Genomic DNA, 16,475 nt, shown 5'->3' with positions numbered 1-16,475 from the left:
TTGAGGGACACTCCATACGATTTTAAGAAGCATGTGTATTTTTCTATAGTCGGAAGGGGTATTGTATAAATGGCAATTAGATCAATTTAATTGATGGTTCTGTTCATGTAATTTATATCTTTATCTATTTTCTGACTACATGATATAGTAATTACTAACAGTGTGGATTTTGTGTCTCTGTAATAGTAGATTTGTCTATATTTCCTTTCAGGTCTGTCAGTTTTTGCCTTCTATATTTTCATACTTTCTTGTTAGGTACATACACATGGAAGATTTTTAAGTTATCTTTGAGAACTGACTCCTTTATCATTATGAAATGACCCTCTTTATTTCTGATAAGCTTTCTTGTTCTGAAGTTCTGAAATTAAAAAAGGCTATTCCAGATATTATTATTCTTACAATTATTATTATTAGTTGTAACATAATATGTCCTCCTACATCTCTTCACTTTTAACCTAGATCACTCTTTATATTTAAATATACATTTATATTTATATGTTAATATGTTATATGTTATATATTTATATTTGTATAATATTTATATTTATATGTGTTTCTTGCAGAAAAACATAGTTGTGTACTATGTTCTAATCCACTCTAATGATTTCTGTCTTTTAATTGGTGTATTTAGTCAGGTCATGTTTATAGTGATTATTGATGTAGCTGGATTATTATCTCTCATGTTTATAATGTTGTATACTCATTGATTTTAGGATTTTCTTTTATAACTTTATTATTCTTTTTTTCCCATCTTATCTGTTTTTAGTTGAACATTTCCTTCCTCATCCCAAATTCTTGATAAAGAGCTCTTTAAGTGAAGACACTCTCTTTTGTCTTCTGTATAAAACTTGAACAAATAAAGACAAAGAACTGTAGAATGTTGCCCATGGCTATGGAAACTGTGTCTGCCCAGGCTCCTTTTACTGTCCAGGTCATGAAAGATTCTTGTTCATGAACTGCCTCTTCACAAAGCAAGTCCAGCACTTACTGGGCTTATCATTCTGAGGGTCAAACACTTTCTCACAATCTTAGTCCAGTACAAATGTTGGACTCTAATCCCCAGTGTAATGATATTTGAAGGTGGGTCTTTGGGAGGTGATTAGATATGAGGGTAGAACATTCAAATGAGATTAGTGCCCTTATACAAGACACTCTAAAGAGCTTCCTCTCCCTGTCTGCAACGTGAGGACCCAGTGATACGACAGCTATCTGGGAACCAGGAAGCAGGATCCCACCAGATACCAAATCTACAGGTGCTTTGATCATGTACTTCCCAGCCTCAACAAATGTAAGAAATATGTATTTGTTGTTTATAAGTCAGCCGGTTTACGGTCTTTTGATATAGTAGCCCAAGCTGACTAAAACACATAATTTATAACATAACTTTCTTCTTCTCTTTCTCCTCCTTCTACTTCTTCTTCAAGTTTATTTATTTTGAGAGACAGAGAGAGAGAGAAAGGGAGAGAAAAAGAGAGACCACATGGGGGAGGGGCAGATAGAGAGGGAGAGAGAGAGAATCCCAGTCAGGCTTCACACTTTCAGCATGGAGTCCGATGCAAGGCTCAAACTCATGAACTGTGAGATTGTGACTGGAGCCGAAATCGGATGTTCAACTGACTTGAGCCATCCAGGCATTCTTAATATACCCTTCTTCTTAAGAATTTAAGAGACTTACCCAACTAAAGCCACCACAAGAAGTTCAAGCTAAAACCCAGGCTTTCTGCATTTCCAACCCCATTACTTTTCCCTGTGGAGATATCACATGACTAACTAAAAAGTATATGATATCATCAACCATTTCTACCACTTCCTTAGCTCTTACATCATTAATGAATACTGTGTCATCTTTAGGGTGATCCATTCAGAGATATCACTCAAAATCTCCTCAGAATATCTAGCAAACTGTTCTTCGTAAGGTGAAAAGTTTGCTTCATAACTGATTGTATGGGTATAAAAAATGGGGATATGCAAAGACAGCCCCAAGGACTGAGTAGCTAGTTAACTGATGTCAATAAATCCATTGATTGGGGCCAGGGGGGAGGCTGAAAGAATAAAAAGTTGTGTTTGTTTGTTTGTTTTGTTTGTTTTAGTGTTTGTTTGTTTGTTTGTTTATTTAGAAAGAGCAGGGGAGGAGCAGAGAGAGAGGGAGACAGAGAATCTGAATCAGGCTCCAGGCTCTGAGCTGTCAGCAAAGAGCCTAACATGGGGCTTGAACTCACTAGCCATGACATCATGACCTGAGCCAAAGTTGGATGCTCAACCAATTGAGTCACCCAGGTGCCCTAAGAATAAAAAGCTTTAAAAGGGTGATTTAACCAGAGAAAAAAAGAGGGCTCAAATATAATAATGCATATATTGTCAGAATTGTCTGATTCTAGTTTTATTTAAACCCCACATTCTGAGCATTTAGTTTGAGTAACTGAGATTGTTTTAACGAGGCTGAATTTGATATAGGTAAGTTTATGCCTCCTGCTTTCTGAAAACCTGGTTAAAATAATAAAGGTAGAACTCTTTGAGCTAACCATTTAGTAATATTATGTGAATAAAGGACGGTTATTTTATAAATCTTTGTGGCTTTGCTTTAATTTTATATGCCTTAATTCTGTCATTTTGAGGTTATACTCAAAGGTCTTCAGAGTTAAGACACATCTTGGGTTAAGCTGTTAGCAAAAGGACCTCGTTTAAACAAATGCACATTCAGAAAACAGAAAAATGTGTATTAAGTTTTGTTGTGTAACTCGAAATTAATTTTGTACAGTGTTTGGCCATGTTTTAAATTGGGTTAATAATCTCAACCTTAAATGATAATATAGAAACAAAACAACCGATGATATTTCAGCTTGCTTAATATCTCAGAAAAAGTGGATTTCCATAAATAAATCTCATGCTTGATGTTATAGTGAAACCAGTAATGACCACTGGTGAGTACTTCTTATGTACTAGGAGACCATATAGCATATGTCACTCACATTTCTGCACGTCCTGGGATCAGAGGCACTGACAGCCTTTTGTTCTGGTTGATCTTTTCAAGGATGTCTGTACAGCAAATAGCCTTGAAAGATAAAATAGTGTTTCTTTCTCTCTCTCTTTCTATATTCTATATATATAATTTTCTTGGCAAAATTTGGGCAGATGGGAAGGTTTATTTGTAGCCAGTTATAAAAGATTATAGATTCTAAGCTCAGGATTGGAAATGCAGCCCACTTTGGAATTGTGTGCAATATTGAAATCCTTTATTCCTTAAATGTTTATTAGTATAAGAGTTGTTATTTATGGATTATATGTACAAATCAGAACAGTAGTTTTTTCTCTAGGTAAATTTCATTGTTCATTTCTTATTTGAATTGGTAAGTACAAATTATTTATTTTCTTTCTATTTTTATAAGCATTAAATATTTATAACTACTTTTATCAGTATTCAAGAATTAGCAAAAATTATTATAAAAAAATAAGTTCCATTTACCCCCTGTACTTATTCACTTCTAGGGAGATGTTAACATATTGAAGTTTTGAGGATATCTATAATTTCTCTTTTAGCTTTATTTAGTAAAAAGTGAACCTTTTTAAAAAAAATTGCTTTGTCTCGCAAATATCTTAATGCCTGAGCTATGTAATTCTCATTTAAAAGGATAATGGCTTTACTTAGAATCAATTTTTATTGCCTCTAATATAATTTAGGGAAGATGAACAAACAATCTCAATCATAAAAATGAAGAAAAGTAGCTGTGATTTACTGTGTTAGCTTTTCAGCGTTCAACAACTGATCCTGTAGATGAATGTGTTTAAGCACCTCACTCAAAGGCCAGCCAATTCCCTGAAAACTATTTCTTCAGCATTTCATGAGTGGATACCAGTTTCTTTTTTCTTTCTTTCTTCTTTCTTTCTTTTTCTTTCTTTCTTTCCTTCTTTCTTTTCTTTCTTTCTTTCTTTCTTTCTTTCTTTCTTTCTTTCTTTCTTTCTGTCACTTTCTCTCTCTCTTCTTTTTTCAGGAGGCTTCACGTCCAGCATGGAGAACAACCTGGGGCCTGAACTCATGACCTGAGCTGAGATCAGGAGTCAGATGCTTAACTGACTGAGTTACCCAAGCACCCTGAAGCTACCAGTTTCTTGAACGTAACTATCCTCTCTGCTGTTTTGCACGTAGGGCCAATCACCACTCCTCAAACTCACAAAATTAATACGTGTGTGTGTGTGTGTCTGTGTGTGTGTGTGTGTGTGTGTGTTGGTGTGTGATTTACATTGAGCCTTTATTTATAAAGATATTATAAACATATACCACATTATTATTCTCCATTTACTTCAATATAATAATATATTTAAAGATTTAGTCATATTAGAGAACTTAAATATATATAAACTATGTTCCTTTTGAAGCTGTACATGGCAGATATGTGGAACTTACTACAAGAATACCTATGTTTTGGTTACAGTATATTTAAAGAATTTATATATTTTGTGCATTTTATATGCCCATGACAGTATTGCCGGAGTAATTTTTCTAAAATACAAATTAGATTAGTCTACTACCCTACCTAAAACTTTTTTGTGATTCCCCATTGCATTCAGTACAAATACCACAGTTAACATAGACTGTGTTCCAAGAGTCATGCTCTCCCTGCTTTTACCAGCTCATCTCACCTCTAACTGCTGAGAAGATCCCAAAACACCGAACCCCTGGCAACAAGGAGCATACCCAACACCTAGACAGTGATTTCTAAATACCTTCTCTCTCAGAGGAACAAAGGTTTCAGTGATAAAGGGTTCCAAATTACTGAGTGTTAAAAATTAACACTCAGGTTTGATAAATGAAAAGAGGCTTAATGGCAAAGATCAAATGAAGCCTGTGGAGATAAGTGTTTCTTAAGAACTCTAAAGACTTAAGAGTTAAGACACACACACACACACACACACACACACACACACACACACTTCTAAAAATCTTAAAGGAATCCTCACAGCATCCTTCCATGTTCAATAGAGATATAAGTTGTCTCAAGAGAATTGAGGGGACATCTTTTTTGTTTGTTTGTTAAATGGAGTAAACTATTATTTGAGAAGCAGAAACACCATATTATAAGAGTGTCATACTAGCAAAGCACCATTAACATGGATGAGAGGGGGCTGAGACCTTTTAATTGTTAAAAATATTACTGGATCTCCAAATTTTGAAGAGCAGGAAGAAGATTAGATGGGAGGACTCGGATGAGGATCATTTTCTTCTTTAACCCGAATGTCCTGTCTCTGACACTTTCAATGCCCCACCTGGGAATTATCTTACCATGGTTTCCAAGTATATTAAGTACATGGTCTGTCTTCAAAATTCCTTAAGGCAAGAATTTTACAAATATTTTTCACTACCAATACCCAATATTTTATCATCATTTCCATACATGAGTAATGTCGTTGTGCTCTAGTTGATTTCAAGATTTTATCATTATTTTGCACTTCAGCTTTTTTTAAAAAAATATTTTAAAGAGAGAGAGCACAAGTGGGGAAGAGGGGCAGACAGACAGACAGAGAGAATCTTAAGCTAGCTCCACACTCAATGCAGAGCCCGACATGAGGTTCGATCTCAGGATCATGAGATCATGACCTGAGCTGAAATCAGGAGTTAGATGCTCAACTGGATGAGCCACCCAGGCATCCCTGTATTTCAGGATTTTGACTATCATGTGTCTAGCTATGGTTTTCTCTGTATTAATCATAATTAATGTTTGCTGAGCTTCCTGAATCTGTGGATTTAATACTATATATTTATATTTAATATTTTATGGAATATATAGTACTATTAGCCATTGTTTCTTTAATGTTGACTGTCCTAGTCTTTCTCTAATATTCATCCAGTATTTCGTTCCGACATATGCTTGATGGTTTAATACCATGACCATGGTTTTAGAGTTCTCAGTATTTCCAACCCACAATTTCTAAATCAACTTGGGTAATTTCTATTGTCCTGTCCTTGAGTTCATAGACCTTCTTTCTGCATTGTCCAATCCACTATCAAATCCTTCCAATTAAATTTTTGATTATTGAATTTTTCAGGTTTAGAAGTCCTTTAAAGGTGCTCAATTTTTTAAGGTAAATGCTAATCCCAACGTGGGGCTCAGATTCACAACCCCAAGATCGAGAGTTGTATGCTCTACTCACTGAACTAGTCAGGCACCCTCAGGTTTGGAATTTTTATTTTACACATTACACAATTTTTATTTTACACATTATTTTAGAGTTTCCATTACTCTCCTGACATTTTCATGCATGTGAAAACTCTGCCCTCCCAGTCCTCAGTCCACTAAGTTTGCCTCTTTCATCTTGAGCTCTATTCCTCATTAGACTCGTGGACTGTAGAGTTCCTTCAGGGAGAAGTGAGATAAATGCAGATCTCACCCCTTGTGTTTCCTTCATTTTAAGAGGTGCTTCACTTATTGCTTTTGTCTCCTTTTGTGTGCATTCCAGTGCCTTCAAACAATTTGTTTGATTCTTCCCCAAAGTTTATATATATATATATATATATATATATATATATATATATATACACACATATACACACACATGTGTGTGTGTATATATATACATATATATATATATATATAATTTTTTTTTTCATTTTTGAGAGACAGAGAGAGACAGAGCACCAGTGGGGGAGGGCAGAGAGAGAGGAAGACACAGAATCTGAAGCAGGCTCCAGGCTCTGAGCTGTCAGCACAGAGCCCAATGTGGCATTCAAACCTATGAACCTTGCGATCATGACCTGAGCAGAAGTAGGATGCTTAACCAACTGAACCACCTAAGTGCCCCATGATTCTTCCCCAAAGTTTCTAGTTATTAGAGGCAGAGGGTGAATCTGATGGAAAGTACTTGTTGAAAGCTAGAAGTTTAGAGACATATATTTAACTTTTCCTTATTTTTTGAATATTAATTTCTTCACATTTGATTAATATAAATAAATTTTATAGGAAGGTGTTTGCCTATTTATCTATATGCAGTTTTTTTTCTTAGAATACATAGAAGGGAAACTGCTGGATTAAAAATATAAATATGTAAAATCATTTTGATACATACTATTACATGTTGCTAAGTTGTTTTCTATAAAGCGTTCATGAGTTTGCATTCTCCAACAGCAATTTAATAACTGCTTACTTTTTCGCATTACATGAAATATTGTAATTTGATTATTTTTCCTAATATTATAGCTAGATTATAATCGCTAATAAAATTGGCTTCATATTAAATTTCACCTACTTTATTATTAATAAGATGAGGTTGCTTTCTTGTCTGCTTCTACTGATTACTGAGGTAGAACTGATTGGCCAAACCAGATATTTCATTCACACATTTGCTTTAGACAAGGCATGCTGTTTTTAATCTTTTCAAAATTGTAAAATTTTCATAATCAATCCAGCTGACAACATTTCACTTTGGGTTTCTATGAAGGCTTTTCACAATGGGGAATCATTCAGCAACTGTAACCTAACAGCCACCACTAGGTCAGATGATTGAAACAAAAGAGCTAAAGAGTGATAAAGCAAGACCAAAGTTGCTAGTCACTCATATTTCCACAGCTGGTTAAACACAGTAAAACAAAAAGATGCTTTTGATAGGAGGTGTGCAGAAAACAGGACACAATGCGACATTTTTTTTACTACCATATTGGGTTGAATCTACAGAGGACAGTTATTTATTACATGTATATAATGTTTGGTAAGTTGCCGATGGGTTACAGAATGCCTTAAATCATAGGATACAGGCCAAAGAATTAAGTGTTTTTCTAGGTGAAAGAAGCTGAAATAATATTGAAGCAACAATTTTAATCTTCAGTACCTTTAACATTAAATTATAGGTACATTAATTAAATAGCCAGATAGTGAACACCAATTATGTGTCAAGTATGTTTGCTTCATAGTTTTCTATATATGATTTCAGTTAATCATCACATTGAAGTAGTTATCAGCATTATTAGTACTATTAGTACCTATGTATAGGAAAGAAACTGAGGCCCTAAAAGTCCTTAGTCACTGCTATCACAGATAATGGAATTTCAGGATTCCATCTCAAATCAGTAGCTTTGAAATTAGAATCTGGGGCGCCTGGGTGGCTCAGTCGGTTGGGCGTCCGACTTCAGCTCAGGCCACGATCTCGCGGTCCATGGGTTCGAGCCCCGCGTCGGGCTCTGGGCTGATGGCTCAGAGCCTGGAGCCTGCTTCCCATTCTGTGTCTCCCTCTCTCTCTGCCCCTCCCCCGTTCATGCTCTGTCTCTCTCTGTCTCAAAAATAAATAAACGTTAAAAAAAAATTAAAAAAAAAGAAATTAGAATCTAATAGCAACTTTATTATATGATGCATAAAAATATAGCTTAGAAATACAACTTTGTAGGTATAGACTGAAGGTGTTCCTCAATTAATATGTGAGTGACCTTGAATTCTCCCCCTGTGCCTGTATGTCTAATTATATAAGTACTCATAAATGTGTGTGTGTGTGTATATATATATATACACACACACAATGAATATATATGTGTAATATATATCTAGCATTAGGTATTTAAATGAAATACTTCTAGATCTACAAATCTGTCAGCTCATGGATACAAATGGGATCAAATTTGGAATCATAAGTCAATTTTAGATGTATTGGAAACCCTCTGCCTTACTGCACAAGTATATACCTGTCTCTCAAAAATATCTGATGGCTCAACAGGAGGACTTACTCGTCCTAATAAAGGACTTTGTGTCAGCCAAGTGCTGTTGCTGTCCTATCAACATCCTAAGTATCTTCAAGCTCTTGAGGGCACTCTACCATATCTGCTCTCTATGATTTCTGCTTAGTATCAATCTCTTAAAGCTATTAATTCTTAAAATAGGATGCAATGCTATATTTTCTTCAATCCTTCCTACTTTACTGGAGTCATTTAATTTTACATTTAATATAGTAAAATGTTCTCTTTCCCCTTTCTTTGGACAACTTACAATTTGTATTTTCCCCACCCTGTATCCAAATATAATCTATAATACTTTTATAGATGTTCTTCTCCTCTAATTTCTCCCCCACTCACTATTTTAAAATATCACTATTTTTCTTAGGTTTTACCTTTCTACTAATTCAATATTCAAATTTTCCCTAGATTTTTTCTTTCACCTTAAAAGAACTTTAATTTTCAGTTACTAGAGAGGAGATAATTTTTGAACTATTCTATTTCACACCATCTCTCTCTTGACATCTTGTATTTTGTAAGTTATATTATTCCTCCATTTAGACCACATAACATAATGTTTGTATTCTATCTTGCCAACCTTATACACATTACTTGATGCCTTAGATTTACCTCTAAAGATATCCATTGTTGAGGCACCTGGGTGGCTCAGTCGATTAACTTTAAGTGTCTGACTCTCAATGTCAGCTCAGGTCATGATCTCATAGTTCTGGAGTTCAGGCCCAGCGTCAGGCTCTGAGCTGCTTGGGATTCTCTCTCTCCCTGTCTCTCTGTCTCTCCCCCGTGATCTCTTGCTCTGCCTCTGTCTCTCAAAATAAATAAATAAACTTAAAAAAGTAAATATACCCATTGTATATCACTAGTACTTTTTAAAAAAGGTTTCCTCTGTCGTATTTTGTTAACTTCAAATTTGTCCTCTGGGACTTTCTTTAACAATGACTCATGAAAAATATTCCCCAAGGCCTTCTATTTTAAAAATAATTTTTTAGTAGTCTTTTTACTTGAAGGTTAATTTTCTTTGATATAAAATCTCTGACTCACGTGGTCTTTTTTGTTCATATTTCTGGTGTTTCAGTATGGCGTGAGTGTGATACGAGCTTGACTTATTTTTAAAAGTCAAGCCACCACACATTCTGTTTTATGCCTGTTATTCACCATAATTATCAGTAACATGAAATTTTAATATCAATAGTTTCCCAATTAGATAATAAATAATATGGTCATGCTATTACTTATTCATTTTGCCCACGGGATTTTTTTTTGACTCAGATGTTTTTCTTAATTTTAGGGAAAAATAATACTAAAAGCCTGTTTCTCACTGCTTACTATTCTGGGTCTTGTTTAAGTAAAGTTAGGAAAAGTTATGCTTAAAAGACTTATCCTATGGGTTTTGTATATCTCATATGGAATCTATTACTAAATGTTTTTATATATCTTTACTTCAATTTTTGTTCAACTCAGTATATAATTATTGTATAAACAAAACATGTATTTTGCATATTAATTTTATGTTCTTCTGCCTTACTAAATGTCTGTATCATGTGTTACTTTCATCATTTATTCTTTTGACTCTTCCAGATATGCATACTTATGATACACAGAGACAGTCGTACTCATTTTTCAATTATTACTATATATCTCTGTTTTCTCTTATATGATCATATTGGTTAATATACAATATGATGTAAATTATCGTGGACACAGTGGAATCCCTGCCATGTTCCTGACTCAGTGGAACTGTGGTGGTTAGTTTTATGCATCAGATTGGCTAGGTCTTTGGTCAAACACTAGTCTAGAGGTTGCTGTGAAGATATTTTTGAATGAGGTTAATATTTAAATAGGTAGATTATGACTAAAGAAAATTACTCTCCATGATGCAATGGCCTCATCCAACCAATGGATGGCTTTAAAAGAATAGAAGACTGATGTCCTTCCCAGAAGAGGGAATTCAGACTCCAGTCTGCCTTTGGACTCACACTGCAACAACAGCTTTCCCCTGGCTCTCCAGACAGCTGACCTACCCTGAAGATTCTGGATTCAGCAGACTCCTCACAATCACTTGAATCAATTCCTTGAAATAAATCTCTCTCTTTCTCTCACTCACTCTCTCTGACCTCTCCTTCTTCCCTGTATCTTTGTCTCTGTTTCTTAGGTTTCTGTGGTCTGAAGGTGCACCCCAAATTCATATGTTGCAACTCTAATCCTTAATGTGATGGTAGTCTCAGGTGGGGTCATTGGGATATGATTACTTCCCAACCTCATAAATGGTTTTCTTGTGTGTAAAAAGAAAGGTTAGATATGATATTCATGGCTTGCTATAGGCTTTGATAATGGCTAATAATTTCCTTTTTTTTTTAATTCCTTTACCTTATCTGCACAAGATTTAATAATACAACAGCCAAAACCCAAAAATGACAAAACAAAGATTTGGTATATTACTCCATAGTTTCTACATTGTTTTGTGTTACGATTTCAAATCCACGTGTTTGTGACCTAAGTGAAGTTGTTTTGATCTACACGAAGTGGATGTGATTTGGTTATCACTTAAAGTTTTTTCTTTAATCGAGGGGTGAATTTGTTTACATTCAGGAGGCTGTGTCAGCATGCTGTCATTGACATCTGTTATTGTTGATAAGCACTCAGTAGCTCGACTGTTGACAGTCACCACTGGGTACTTATTGATAAACATAGGGAAGAGTAGCTATAATGTAATGGACACTTAAACTTTAAATATCAAGAATTTGTGGGGCACTTGGGTGGCTCAGGCAGTTAAGTGTCCAACTTGGTATCAGCTCAGGTTGTGATCTTGTGGTCATGAGATTGAGCCCTTCGTGGGGCTCTGCACTGAGAGTGGAGTCTACTTAGGATTCTCTCCCTCTCTCTCTCTCTCTCTCTGCCTCAGCCCTGCTCATGTGCGCTCTCTCTCTCTCTCTCTCTCGATAAATAGATAAATGTAAAAAAAATAAATACCAAGAATTTGTGAGGACTTACCAAGAGTGTTCAGTCTGTGCAAGGTTACCCTTTGATGATTTAAATAGGTCTCTGATTACCTGGGGCATTAATTTCTGCTGTGCCAGCCTACTATGCCAGCAGTGCAGAAAATCACAAAGTGGCCCTGTGAAGGAAGTCATCTTGCCTGCTAACGCCAGCCCCTCCATTCTTCTGGCAACGTGCTGTAGCAAAAAGGGACTTTTGCTTTGGGCTGGTAGTTGTAGACATCAGCTTTTAATTGACTAAGCTAACGCTTCTGAATATGAACTCCTAGAAAGGTATACCTCAGTTGAATTTGGACTTTATTTCTTTCATTTCTCTTTGGTTTGGAACAGTATAATCAATCTGTCACTGGTTTGGAGTATGTTACTTCTTCCCTAACTTATTAAGTGATGTTATAAATGCTATTTATAACCAATATGCTATTGGTTTGTGAAATATTATTATAATAAATTATAATTCCTGCAGTGAACCTGTGCTAAATAAATTATTGGCAAAGACAATCTCAGTTTCTGAGCATAATTTGCCTAAAATAAAACACAAATCCATGAAATTGGACAACTCCCTGACAGTACCTCTTTCACAGATGAATCAATGAGTCTTCACTCAGTTTGGTTAGGGGCAGTATGTGTTTTCACACCCTAGGAGTCAAGTGATTAGCAATCCCAGGACAGTCTAATGGGCCATTTGACTCATTAATTTTAGACTGAAAAGAAGAAATTCCACTGCCAACATAGTTTTCCTTAGCAGATGAGTCATGAAAAACTGGTGCTATATATATCACTTTCTCTTTTATAAAGGGATAGAATTAAGTGGAAATAATATATTCTTCAGTGTAAAAAATATGATACCAATTCATGTACTGAGGTTAGAGAAGTCCTATGACTTCTCTGGGTCCTAATTTCCCATTCTGTAAAAATGGATGCTCTGAATATCAATGATGGGGCAGAGTGACTGATTCATTGCCTGGCATATAACAGAAAAACAACTTTCTGAAAATTGCTGCCATTTGATGCAAAGGGAACATTAGGAATAAATAAGTAGACAAGTACGTACTCACTAAAGCATGGAGTAAGGGAGGGATAACTACTCCCTATTCATTTTACAAATTCTTCACTAGTTAGTAGCAAATGCTTAGTTTGAACTAGGAATCAGTTTCCCCTCCATTTTCATTATGTATGTATGTATGTATATATGTATGTATGTGTGTATGTATGTATGTATACAGTATACATATGTATGTCAAGCAAACTACAGAAGGAATTGGTATTGGTGGCAAGAGGTCAAAATAATGTAATCGAATATGAACCAAACCTTAGACTTCCACCTCCTTTGAAAGTTTAGCAATTTTCCTTTGTTAATGTTTGACAAAGGGTGCAAAAGCACACAACTTCAGAGGGATGGAGAAAACAGTGACATGACTGCAAAAGAGGGGGAAAAAAGTCTAACATTTGTGGTTGCTGAAAGGCTAGGAAATGCCCAACAATGCCTGAATAAAGATGAATTTGGGAGAAGCACATGGGCTTTGATGTTGCACTCACTTCAAGAAAGCTATTAAATGTTGGCTTTGTCAAGGCAGAAAAGATAACAAATAAATATTTTATATCAGACGCTTTCGATTCCCAAAGTCAAAACCAGTATTATTACATTGGCTTATAACATAAACCAAGGAAAAGATAAAATAAAAAGTCAGAAAAACTTTTTATTATTATGTTTTTGGTTCTGATTTGGGTGTACCTCTTTAATAAATTGTGTCTGAAAGGAAGAACAATATTATAAATGTCCACCCACCTGGCTCAGAAGAAAGAGAATGAAACTCATTTATCTCAATTGCTCGATAAGCCAGAGATATTTTAGGCAGAAGTTATAAACTGATGGGATTTTTTTGTTTATCTGATGTGAATAATAAAAGGAAAATACTAGATGCCAGGTTTGCATACAGAAAGAAAACTATGTTAACCATTGGTTTGATGCTAGGGCTTTCAACAAAGATTTAAGAAAACATAACTCTGTTCTGAGAAATGAAATAAACATCACTATTTCAGGTAAATACTTTTTGAAGCAAGTGGGGTGATTTCTTTTTCATTGTGTGACAAGGGTGGATGAAATAGCTTAATTCAGGGCAAGCTGCAAGGATATAGCTTTTGAATGGTTTGTTAGAGTTCAGACAGAGAATATTACATAAATCTTACTGGATCTTCAAATGTCAGGTCTAATCACACCTCACTCCTGTGGTAACAATCTCTTAAAGAGGATGTTCCTCTCAGGTAAGAAAGAACCCTATTTGATGGTGGACTAGTACTATCTTCTTTAAGAAACATGATTTCATTTTTCTATTCCTTGGTTTGTAAAAGACTATCTAGGGACTGACATTCTGCAAGATTTCTATAAATAAAATGACACCATGGTCAAATGATTTCAGAAACTACTGCATACTGTCCCTCCTATTTGGGGAGTTATAATGCCTGGTATGTTGAATCCTCTAAAATGTCTTATGGTCACTGCCTATTTAAGAGGTTGTACAAGACATTAGTCCAAAGGATATATTTCTAAAAGTGTTTTTCTTATGTCCTGTCCATAACACAGTTTCAGCACAAGCCCCTTTTATTCCAAAAAGCATGATTAGATAGAACACAAAGGAATTCCTAAATAAACCTTGAATGGATTTGAACATGAAGTGAAAACACTCTTCCTTTCTTTAAAGCTACAAGGATTTGTGAAGGACTGACATGTGTAGGATGTGATGATAAAAGACACTGGAGATCAAAATAAGGAACTGGGACGACGAAATAAATGTCCCAGTATTTATCTCTCTTGTCAAAAAGTCATGCTAGTGGTTTCTATTACTTCAGGGAATCTTTGTATTATAGGTAGAAAATGTGACTGTTCAGAATATAGTAATTTACCCAGAAGGCTCATCCCTGCTAAGGCTTATCCCTGTCTCTCAAAAGACAGTTTGGGATTAAATGCATCAGGCAAAAAAAACAAAAAAACAACAACAAAAAAAAAAACCCACAACTTTTCAAAAAGAGAAGCAAATGGTTTGTTAAGGTCTACAAAATGTACTAGAGGGTTAAAGTGAATTAAATTTTACATCTTTTAAGGGAATAATTAAATTTGAATTTATTTTGCAGTATAAGATGGTTAGAGAATAAAACATCAAAGAACTGAACAATCTTTTTTTTTTAAATAGGGTTTATAGTTTTTGAAAAGGCACAGAAAACTTCAGTAAATACACTAGACAAAAAGTATAAAAGGAATAATTATTCAGTGTATCTTATGGTTGACAGATGATAGGTATTTGGAGCTAAAAGTCTGAAAGAAAACATTGCTTTAAAAATTTAAGGAACTTACTAGGAAGAAATTATAGTCCATTAAATAGCAAGGTCTTTTATAATTAAATTTATATTCTCACAAAGTTAAAAGCATAGATTAAAATTCAATATGTTGGAACTAAATATGGCTTAGGAGGTTTCTTCATATTTATGTAATGTCTTTAATTAGCAATTGTTCTCGAATCTACACATGAACTAGATTATTACAATAATATTTTACCTTGTATACTATAGATAGTATTTATAATTTATAACTGATGAACTTGAGAGTAACGAACTTGTTAGGTTGATTAAATCTGCATGATGCATCAGTTAAAATAGGCTACATTATGTTGACGTAACTAAGGGTCACAAAATATGAGTGGCTGAAAACAACTGAAATTTATTTCTTCTTTGAATTGCATACTCATCTTGGGTTAGCTAGAGACTACTCCACATCATCTTCTGTTGGGATCTCTGACAGAACAACTCCTACATGGAATGAGCTGGTAAATAAGGAGAAAGAAAAGAAAGCAACATAGCTCCTCCCCAGAAATAGTACAGGACACTTCTGCCCACATTCCCCTTGCTATATCAATCTCATGGCTGATTCTGAGCTATCCAAGGTCAAATCTTATAGTCTTATCTCAGACAAGAGCACTTCAGAAAAGAACCAAAGTATGTGATGCTCAAAAATTAAATCTAGCCAATAGCTAGTAGTAAAAAAATAGGGTTATTAGGGTTAGAATCAAAAAACATTTGACATTAATTTGGGTAATTCAGAGTGTTTTGCCTCACTACATGTCTATCTCAAATATTTCAAGTATACTGTTATATGTTATTTGGTTTTATTAGATGCATTTAATACGTGTCATATGAATTAGAAACATTAGTAAAGTGCACATTAATTTCATCCTACCAATTTGTTGCATTTAACATAAAGTGGGGACATTTCCATTTATATTCATGAAAGATAATCTGTAATGATAAGTGCTCTCCTGCTCTAACAAATAAACCACTGAACAAAATATATGAAACAGCTATTTGGGGACATTAGATAACAGCCATTGCAAGAAAACAATCTCAAAGGGAAAACCCACAAATGAGGGAAAACCTACAATTTCTCTAGTTTATTGCCTGAAAGCACTTTCCAGCTTCAGCAAAACATGGGGAAGCTAAGCAGAGACCAGAAGACTCATTAAGACAAGGGTAAATAGATAGGTCAGCAAGGAAAAGACAGGTGAACTATTTCAGAGAGGAGTCTTGAACCGAAAGTCAATATACATGTATGTCAGAAAGGACACAAGTTAGATAAGAAAAAATGTGAAGAAAATAACAGAGAAGAGCTGTAAGTTGAATAAATTTCTGAACTTCCACAGGTCTGGGAATCATTCAATTCCCTGTAGCAATTACAGAACTATCAAATATGAACATTAAAATTGTGCATATGCAAGCATATTTCA

General features: G+C 34.8%; 1 long non-coding RNA gene across 1 annotated transcript; it reads right to left on the bottom strand.

Moving 5' to 3' along the window:
• Positions 1 to 912: 912 nt before the first annotated feature.
• LOC125146753 (uncharacterized) lies at positions 913 to 9,298 on the bottom strand. Its single transcript, XR_007144867.1, has 3 exons — positions 9,288 to 9,298; positions 8,663 to 8,668; positions 913 to 1,015 (listed from the first exon to the last, which is right to left on the bottom strand). It is a non-coding gene; the product is annotated as an uncharacterized LOC125146753 (long non-coding RNA).
• Between the last annotated feature and the right edge of the window lie 7,177 nt (positions 9,299 to 16,475).

This window comes from Prionailurus viverrinus, chromosome D1 (genome assembly GCF_022837055.1).
Source record: "Prionailurus viverrinus isolate Anna chromosome D1, UM_Priviv_1.0, whole genome shotgun sequence".
Taxonomy (NCBI): Eukaryota; Metazoa; Chordata; class Mammalia; order Carnivora; family Felidae; genus Prionailurus; species Prionailurus viverrinus.
Note: the sequence above shows the minus strand (reverse complement) of the source record. Positions and strands in the feature narration are given on the sequence as shown.